Source organism: Cyprinodon tularosa, unplaced genomic scaffold (assembly GCF_016077235.1).
Source record: "Cyprinodon tularosa strain WSP-4 unplaced genomic scaffold, ASM1607723v1 ctg79, whole genome shotgun sequence".
NCBI lineage: Eukaryota > Metazoa > Chordata > Actinopteri > Cyprinodontiformes > Cyprinodontidae > Cyprinodon > Cyprinodon tularosa.
The window spans coordinates 950,125-960,954 of NW_024039551.1; positions in this window are offsets into that span (position 1 = coordinate 950,125).

Here is a 10,830-nt window from a genome sequence, read left to right on the forward strand (position 1 = left end):
TCAGGAAAAGACATTAAGCACATTTTTGCCCTTGAGGAAACAAGGGGAGTTAACATTTTCCCCACCAGCTCTCAGTGTAGTACCTTGTCACCAACCCCCTTAAAGTAAGAGCAGTCTATTGGTATTCAGCAGCTCAGGTATCTGAGAAAGCAAAGCCTTTTAAATGTCTTTACTGCTGTTTGTTCTGTCTCTAGAGGGCATGTGTCGTACACTGGGGGTTTGAGAACAGACAAGGAGAATTGCAAATTTGTTTTGCCAGCTACATGCGCTGTGTAATTCCATGCTTGCTGCATTGTTGCAAAGATGTGTTAGATTTTACACAAACATACACAGAAAGGTGGGATGTTTTGTTTAATTCTTTGAAGCTGTGAGGTGTTTAGTTATGATTAATGCCTTCTCAACGGGATAAGCGGTATGCAAACAGGAGATATTATGTACTGCACTGTTGTTTTGTTGTTGCTGTTGGTTTTCCCTGTGAGCAGAGCAACATTAATACTTTGACCAAATATGGAAAATTAAATAAAGTAACAAGTTAGACACAAAACAAAGAGGATTACATTTTTTTGATTACAATTTTTTCCTATTTTAACTTCATTACTTTTAAGGACAAGAAGGTTGCGCTTATCTTTGGGTTTGAGGTTTCTGTTGTGTTTTTATCTTCATAATGTTTGTCTATCTTCTCTATGTGTTGCTTTTCTCATACTGCCAGCCTGCTTTGGGGGACTGAGCAGTTTTCCACTCCCTGCTCTGCTAGAATGAGTAGATGCACCTGCATCTCTCCTAATCACCCTAACTTCTCCCAGTGGTAGTCATGCCTATTAATAAATGTTTCTCTCTGTCAGTCTCCACCAGATTATCTCCTTGCCTGTATATGGGATTTGTTCCAATGATCGTATGCACTACCTTTTTTCCTGTATTCCTGAGCTCACACTGACATCACTGTATTCTCATTGGCCTAAGATTCTAGTCACATCACGTCTCAGTGTTTCACTCCAGCCTGTTGAGCCAATGATTGCCATGATACAAATATGAGAAAGACAGATACTAAAACAATTGGACCACAACTTTAAACTAATAATAGCTCATTTAACAGTTTAACTTAAACAGTCAAGGCAGTTCTAAAAAAAAAAAATCTTTTTGGGAGTTTGTTCCAGATCAGTACGGCATAGGAATTAAGTGCTGCTTCTCCATGTTCGGTTCTAGTTCTGGGTGTACAGAGTAGGCTTGAACAAGACGACCTGAGTGATCTGGGAGGTTGATACACTGACAACAAATAAGCTATAGAGGAGCTGATCCATTCAGTGGCTGAGAGACTAACAGAAGGATTTTAAAGTCTATTCTCTGAGCTATAGGGAGCCAGTGAAAAGACTTATGCTACGTTCACACCTAAAGCAGCAGGGGCAGCTAGTTTACATCCAAACATGCAAAGTCAATGGTTGACGAGCATCAAGGTGCAGCAAAACGTCTCACAGTGGGTACGTGTAGGGCAAATAATAGCATACAGAAAGTCTAAAGAAATTGTCGTTTTGGTTTTGGCTTATGCAGCTGCTACAGTGAGCAATGCAGATGCACGTCCTTTTTGTCAAACAATGGATGCCACTTCAGTTGGAAGACAGTGGCAACTGCTGCACTTAAACCCTTTTCTGCAATGATTACAGAACCACTTCAGAATGGAGAAACCCACAGTAAACTCAGTAATTCTTTGCTTTATATTGGAGCCGCACTTTGTTATCAGGAAACTTTCTGCTCAAGGTTTTTTTTTTTAACTAGTTAAGAAGCAACTTGCTATAATGTTTACAATGCTCTATGCCTTTATTAAATTAAGATAAAGATAGCTTTTTTCTGTTTTAGGAATTTTCGTTTTACTGACTTAATTTTAAAACAAAAAATAAAACAGAAAATCCAAAGAACAAAACCGCAAAACAGTTAAAAGTGTCTGGAGCCACTGGACCACAAACATACTGTTGCCTAAAAGACCTGCAGCTGTAACTGCACAGATCGTAAGGTTGTTCCACATAGAACTGCCTTGCTGGGAATAAATGTTAAAACTGTTTAGATCTGTTTTGCTAAAAATAATTTTATAAATATAACCCTTGCTTTTCCCTTCCTAATCATTAATCCCAGTTAAACATGACAAAATGAGAAAAGATATACGGTTAAGCCACAAATTTCTGATGCCTGACATGAGTTCATCTTAACAGGAAACCGGCTAAATGATCACAAAAGAACCTTCTCCAGTTTGGAAATGTGGGAGAACATCATACCTTCTCAGGGATGGTCTCATAAGTCAAGGTTTTGCATCCAAATGACAAACCTGTGTGTGTGTCCCTGTTTTAAGAAATCCTTCACAAGTGCTGAGACACCACGGCTGGGAATGTGAAGACTGTATATTTCTATTCATAATTGATGACCCGGACCCAGACAGACAGCACACTACACATGTAATATGGATTCGCTCCTGGTTTCAAATGCATGCGCTCGTCTGGACTAGACTGCGAGCCAACGCTGTGTGGAGTTGGAACGGAGAGCGGTTGGCATGCTTATAACTTAGAGACTGTGTCTGCATGAGAGAATGTCTGATGGGACAAAGTTGGTTTTTGAAAGATACCAGGAAAGGCCCAGTTTGAACTGTTGTATATTTTTGTTTTTAAGTTGTTTGTATTTCAAAAAGGTAGAAGGACAACAAATACCAGCAAAAACTTGTATTCTACCGTTTTGAACTCTTGGATGATTATTTGGAATATCAGCCTAAAACTGTATGTGTTTCTTAAAGGCAATTTCAAAGATAGAAATATAAAAAGATGTCAGCTTTAAAGTTCCACTCATTTTCCAAATACTTATTAGAATTTTACAACAACGCATTTTAAAAATATATTCTGCTTGCGTGTTCTGCTTGCAGATCTGTTGTTTTTTAGCGTAACATCTCAGCATATATACATATATATATATATATATATATATATATATATATATATATATATATATATATATATATGGCATTCATCATCAAAAAGTATGTATTTGCCATGAGAGACGAGGACTGAGACACACGACACACCGACCATGCCCAATGCCCTTTACCCCCCGCAAAATGAGAAGCTGCACACAAGAAGATGGAGGAAATGTTGCAGGCTGAGGTAATCGAGCCTTCAAATTGTCCATGGACAGCTTCTGCAGCACAAGTAAAGAAGAAATAAGATCTCTGCGATTCTGGACTATAGGCGACTCAATGTGACCATTAAAGATTCCTATACCCTGCCCAAATTCGATGAAGCATTGGGCTACATTGCTGGGTGTGTCTGGTTCAGCTCTCTGGACCTCCGCAGCGTTTATTTTTAGGTGAAGCTGGCAGAGGGGATAAAGCCTAATCAGAGCTTTCATCATTGGCCAAGGAGTGTGGCAATTTAAGGTAATTTAATTTGCAATGTATAAAGCCCCAGCCACCTTTGAGTGGTTGGTGGACTGGTTTCTGGTAGGCATTCCACAAAATCACACAAAATGCCACCTACTCTGCCAAGAAGTTGCCTTCCTTGCAGTGATAATTTCATCACCTTTTCTTTAATTTAGCTTTTGTCACAATGACAAAAATTAATTTTATTCTTAGTCATATTCAGTCATTGCCTTCCCAGTTTAGTCTTAGTCTTACTCTAAATGACGAAAATCAATTTTAGCCTTAGTCAAATTGTAATCGTTTTTGTCATTTAGTCATTTAGTCAACACTGTCAATAATAGAACTTCTCCACACACTGCTTCTCTTTTTCTCTATTTTATTTATATAACACTGTGCTGAATAAAACTTCACACATTGATTCTCTTTTTTTATATAGATCACACTGTACACATTGAACCTTTTGTCGGCTTGTTTCATCATATCCACAAAGTCTTCATCCTTAAACAGGCTTCTCATCCTTCCCCAACCTCTCATTTGGCTGTGGTGACACTGTTTCAGGTATCTAGTTGGGAGGAAGAAATTTAAAACGATTAATATCCAGTGTATCAGTACAACATCTTTCTTCTATGACAGAGAGACAGACAGATACAGGAACAGGAACGCACACACACACACACACATCCACATGCATGCGCGCATGCACACACACACATACACACACCCGTTCCTGTTACTACAGGCCCACCCGTTCCTTACCTTCTTTCATATGGCAACATGTTGGCACCTCACATGTGGCTTGAGATTTGCTTGGTTCTTCTCTGCCATTTTTGAAGCCGCAGACTATTTGGTGACGTCCTTCCTCCGGTGTTGTCTTTCGCTCCATACATCCAGGCGTTGTTTTCGCCCAGCTTATTCAACGAACCGTACACCAGTATCCGGGCCCCACGCAATGACTGCAAAGTTAAGCTAGGAGAATAAACCCCGTGCTACTATGATTGAGTGGTGCGAGGCGCCATGTAGGGACAAACAGGGCAACAACGCAACCTGATACTGGCCTATGCCCAGTGGCGGTTCTAGACCAAATGTACCAGGGGGCCAGGAGGGGGCCAGTGTGTTTTCATGGGGGCCCAGAAAAAACATGAAATAAAAAACAGGGCAAGGGATTAAAATATATTAAAAGAGCTTAATGAAGTGAAATTTCTATTCAATTTAGTTTGATTGAAATTCTATGTTATTCGGTCAATATGCATCATTACATAATTTAGAATATTTTGCGTATTTTGATTTAATTTAGGTTGAAATTGCCATTTTCTATAAAATCGGAATTAGAAATAAAGAAAAACTGATAAATTCAGCTGTAAAAATTATTGCATTTTTTAAAATTTGTAAAAAAAAAAAAAAAAAAAACATTTAGCGGATGAAAAACCTGGATCCTAAGCTATCACCTTTTTGTTTTAAAATAATTAGTAAAATAGATTTTGTGAAAAGAAAAAAACTGAAATAGTTCCAAAGACCTTTCAGTAAGCATGTCTGTTCATCATTAGAATTTCTTTGAGTATTATGTCTTCAGTGCAGGGGCCATAACAGGGGCCAGGACAGGATCTACAGGGGCACTGGCCCCCGTTGGCCCCTGTCTAGAACCGCCTTTGCATATGCCTCTTTAAGTGGAACTCATTAGGGTTGTTGTTAACCTGGATAAACAGGTGAGATGTTTTGGTCTCTTGCATGGCTATGAGGATTGAGATGATAGCGGGAAGGAATCAACTCTATCTCTGCATTGAAGGTTTTTGAGAACTGAAACCTGCATCTCCTTTTTATTATACTGTGTGTATAATAAAATAGCTCTGATCCCTCCTACTGGATTGGCTACTGGTGTTAATGGTCATTAGGGGGTTCTGATGAGTCATTAACTCCCTTGTCAGAGTGGTTTCAGTCACATGACTCATTGAAATGTTAGTCAGGTGAGTGTGGGTGAGAGGTGAATCTTCTGGGTATTGTTTCTAAAAGTGCTTTGTAAGTAGGTGACTGGTTATGTCTAAGACCACCTCTTCTTTTGAGAGATGGTGTCTCCATGTTAACAAACACGGCTTCCTTAACCCCTTGCTTAAACCATCTTTTTTCCTTGGCAAGGTTATGTACCAAAGAATCAGAGGGATCAGAGCCACCTTCAGTCCCACCTAACTCTTTGTTACATCTACAGTGTATTGTAGATGAGAGGAGAAATGTATTTTAGTCAACTTTACATCCAGTTGCCTAAACTGAACCTTTAAAGCTCAGCAACTATTACATTTGTGAAATTAGTACATTAAAAGCTGCATATTTTTATTGCATTTGCCAGCATTATTACATCTAGGAACGTCACAACCACTCCTCTCTATTTCTCTTTTTGTCATGATCTTGGCACTGATGACTGGTTTTGATTCATTCCATTCACCTGGCCAGTTTGGCCCTGTTTCTCATCACTGTTCCTCTTTAATGGGGGGGTTTTGTATCTCTGGTGTTGTTGCTAATTTTCACATATCTGTTATTGTAAAATGTCCACAGCTGTTATTGATTTTTTATTAGACAAATATAGAGTATTTATATAGAAAAAAAAAACATTGTACAGCACAATACTCTATTTGTTTTATTTTACTATCTGTTATTTATACACTTTTGTCAGGTGCACATTGTATGAACACATCTACTATAACCTTGTTTGCTATAAACACCCTAATCAAAGCATTTATTCAAAACACAAACAGAAACGTGGGCCTGCTCGTCAGCTGTGGCGGGCTCACAGGATGCTCTGGTTCTGTTTACAGTCCGATCCCGGAGGAAGGAGCAGAACCCAAACGGGAGGTTTCTCCGTGAGTTGCTGCGGGAGCCGCCCCCCAGAATTCCTAGTAAAAGAGCAGAACAGACTGAAGGGCAGGCGGCAGGCGCCGCCGAGCAGCAGCAGTGTCCGTGAGGGGAAATCCAACGCCGGAGTCGGAAGGCAGGTCTAAGTTTGGTAAGCCGTCAGAATCCAGGAATCTATGAAGAGCAGATCAAACTAACAGAGCAAAAGAGGGACAAAGCAAAAACAGGGAAAAAGTCCCGAAAACAGAAACAAGTCAGGCTCAGAGAATCAGACTGATAAAAAAAATCGCTAGAGCTAATCCCACAAACAGCTTGAGTAACCTCAATAGCTAGGAAACCAGGTGGAAACGATTGCCATTAATCAGCCGCTGGGGCCAATTAGACAGGTTGAGCAGGAGCAAATGAAAAAAAACAAACCATCAGCTCCAGGACCATTACAAATATACTCTATTCTATTCTGTTATCCACCTGCTCCTGCCTCTATTTAAGCTGCTTGCTCCCAGTCATCAGTACTAGTTTATTCAAGCCTTCTGTGATAGTTCTCTAGCATACCTGTTTGTTATTCTGATTGCCTGATCCAGACCAGTTCCGCCTCCAGACCTTTGAGCCTGCCTGGTACTGTTTCGGATTTGTTAGCCTGGCTTGTCTTCAGAATCTGGAACCTAGATTTGCTTCCTGACTTCAACTTCGATTTCACCCCAGGCCCTCTTCGGATCTTTGCTCTTCTGGCCTGGACATCTGTTAACCTCTTCGACATTGGCTTGGACTTCGTCTTCTGGAAAGTCTTGCGTTCCTTCGTCTGCTTGGATTCAATTGTCAGCCAGTTCAGTGGCGTTCCGTCTCCTGAAACTCTCTAGGCGGGTTCACCTCGTGCTGTGGGTAACCATTCCACTCTTACTTCTGGTCACAGATTGAACTCAAAAACCAGGTTAGTGACTCACACGCTAGTCATCCTCCGTCAGTTTTACAGGGTCACTAACCTGCGTTTTCCCTCTACAGAGATTCTGGCTTTTGACGCTGTAGATGCTGAGTTGAAGATCCGACATACATTATTAAATGTCTTTGTTAATCCCATCTTTGTGCTTCGACTTCTGGGTCCTTGTAGTAGGAGTTGTAGAAGTAGTAGTACTAGTGGTGGTATTAATAGTAGGAGTAGCATAGTAGGTTGTAGTAGTAGGAGGAAAATAATTACTGGTAGTAATAGTAGTAGTAGTAGTAGTAGTAGTAGTATTGGTAGTAGTAGTAAAGCAGTTTGTCTCATAAGTTCATCGGCCTGTTTGTTCATGTTTAGAGAATCCTGTTTGTGACATTTTCCCTCTTGGTTCTCATAAAGGACCAAATAAGGAAACATTTGGAACACAGCAGCTCCCTAATAAACTATATTCTATACTTTAAAATGTAATGAGATACTTCTACCATGATGTTTTTATAATTTTAATCTTTACAACTCGTTACTTTTAGATTTTATGAAATTATGTGATTCCAATAAATTTTTTGACATCACAAATATAAATATGTAATTACAAAGTTGTGCTTATTATTTCTTAGCTACCCATTTGTCCTGTTAATCATGGGTTGTCTTTGACTATGAAGATATACATTTTTATGTGTTGGTTTAAATTAACTCTAACCAAATATATGTATTTCTTAGTCCTCGACGTGGCCGACCCGGGTTCGAATCCGGCCTGTGGTCCTTTGCTGCACACTGGAAAAAACTGAATTCTAGATAAGTCATTTTTTCTTAATATAAGTGCATTTTGTCTTGAAATTAGGAGGTAAGTGTTACATTTTGCCAATGGAATAAGACAATTTACATTTAAAATAAGAAGAAATAATTGCATCGTCTTCTTTCAAGTGCATATTATCTACTTACCTTATTTTAAGAGCAAAAATACTCATTCCATTGGCGGATCATCTTACTTACCTGCACAAATTAAGGGTAAATACACTTGATTTAAGACATTTATACTTATTTCTAGATGGTTTTTGCTGTGCATGTCTCATCCCCCTCTCTCATACCCTCTTTTCTGTCTGCCTACTGTCAGAAAAACAAGCCACTAGTGCCGTAAAAAAAAAAAAAAAAAAAAAATGTTTTGCTGTTGCTCCTTAAGTGTGGTTTGATTGAGAGGTTTAATACACTTGTGTGGTGGCCCCTGAGTTTTGCGCTGTCTTAAAGCCCACAGAGGGCAAAGTTCATACCCGAGGTTCCCATGACAACACATGGCAGCCAACCCCCACCATTTTACCCAGAAGCTCCTTCTTGATTCTACATAATGGGTCTGACCTTTGCACCCCACCTCCTCTCTGACTGACACATAACGGAGTGTGAAGCTGTACTGGCTGCAGATTGCAGCCATGTCCACTACAACCCAGTCCAAACACATGACACACAAGGGTTAATGATCACTTCTTGTGCAGCATATGGCTTCTAAGTGAACCAGCTCCCATGCACAGGTAGCAGCATCATAGGGGTAAAATGATGACTCAGAGTAAACAAGGTCATCATCTAATGCTGTCACGGTTTTGGTTCAGACATTGGATTTATCAGCAGACCTCTCAGAAGTGGCCTGTCATCGTTATGCAGCTTCACATCGCTGCAGCCAATCCAAGCACGCTCGCTTGCTGCATTATTTATCAGCACTAATCAGGAGCCCAGCGCTGGTGTGCTTGCCACCCTACTGGTAACATCACTTCCCTGACCTGACCCTGCCTGTTTCCCCACAGCATTGCCGTGTGTTTACGCTAACGTCTGCTCATTAAGCCTAACTACGCTTGGCCCGGTCCTGCTGCCTGGGCTGGAGCTGTGGGGGCTTTTTAACATGCTCTAACCCGGCACACGCGTTCCCAAGTGCAGCAGCAAGAACAGCTACGTGCTGATGTCTACAACAGGAAAACCAATGCATGTAACAAGTAAACATAGAGGTGGTTTAGTGGGAGACATGGCCTGTGTGGACCTGCGATCAGGCTCCATTATTGTTGTAATTAGCGTGGCTCAGAGGGGCCTGGGCTTCCAAACAGTGTGCAGCGACCTCCTTGCTTCTCACTCTGTTTGCAGCCAGAAAAAAAGGCAACATGGAGAGGGCAGAGGACTGGACACGCAGCTCGACGCCTCTGCTCAGCTGCTGAAGCAAACCAGCTGTTTGTTCATTGGAAGGGCAGATCCAAACCATTTTTATTTTTTCCTATCCTATTTGGATTTTTCTAAAAAGACAAGAGCAAAGCAAAGGCCAGAAGAGGGCTTTGGCTTGCAAGATTACAGATAATATTAACACTTTTTTTACTTTTTCTGTATGACAGTAGTAATTAGATAAATCCCAGGGTTAGGAAAACAAACAAAAAAATTACATCTTTGTCTTCAGTCTTTAAGGAACCGCCCAATCACCTTACATAACGTTTGGCCCTTTCATCAAGAGGGCCGTCCCCCAGTGTGACACAAATCCCATGATCACCAATTAGCAGCACTGCTCCCTTTCTTAGAAAAAGGTAGAGTGGTGCTATCAGGCCAGAGTGAGGTGGAGGTCCCATGAAGGACACGGCTCCCTGGGTGGCTGAGCGATGAGCATGGGAGCGTGAAGGGCTGAGCCAGGTCTTTCCCACAGAATTTACTGTCTTTCAGTCAGACACTGTCGCAGTGCTGAAGCACTAACTCTTAATCAGACAGCTGCTTATATAAGAATCCTCACTTCTTTACACTTTAAAGCCGGCCATTAAGCAACTGAGCTCTGTTGGCATCTGAAATACCACGTTCAAGGAAGCAAGAATAACAATATAAAAGCAAATCTGCATTTTGAATTGTTTTATGTATTTTCTTCATTGGAAAATATTTTCAAGGGATATTTTAATCTAAATTTATCTCGACATATTACCGTTTACCTAAGTCCTCATATGTCAGTATAGTTAATCACCTATATACCTTACTGAGTTTGTAAACACACTGCATTTATACAACTTAAAGAAGTCATAATATGGAATTTTGCTTATATAGTCCTTTGAAATTCTTTGGAGAGATACATTAAACAGAGCTAAACAACACCTAAAATGAAAAGTGGTATCTAGTGTGCCAGTTCTATAACAGCATGCCAGTTTTAAAATGTTTATTCATACATCTTTTTTATTTAATAGACTTTGAACTGATTTAACAAGTTTTAAATGAGGCACTACTTAATATGGTGGCTTTCTGTCTTTATAACTACTTTTTTTTAACAAACTGCATTTTTTTCAGCAAATCTGAATGTATCAAAATAATTGTTTTATTATGTTTATTATCGTATTAATTATGTTTATTATAATATTAGGAAACACAAAGCTGGTCAATAGATGGTTGTTTGACTATCTACTAAAATCATCTACTAACTACTTACTGGAACGATAACAAGAGGCTGCAGCTTCACTCAGTCAACAATGAAAGACAGCCAAGACAAAAATTCGGCCATGATTGTTTATTGTTTATTCCAACACAGAAAACATGTTAAATCTACATACATATACATTTGTTTTCATGATTACAAAAATAACCTTTCTATAAAACCAGAATCTGACCTTCAGTGCTTTTGTAGAAAATTTGATGAAATTGCTCTGCAAGTTATCATTTGCTCTCG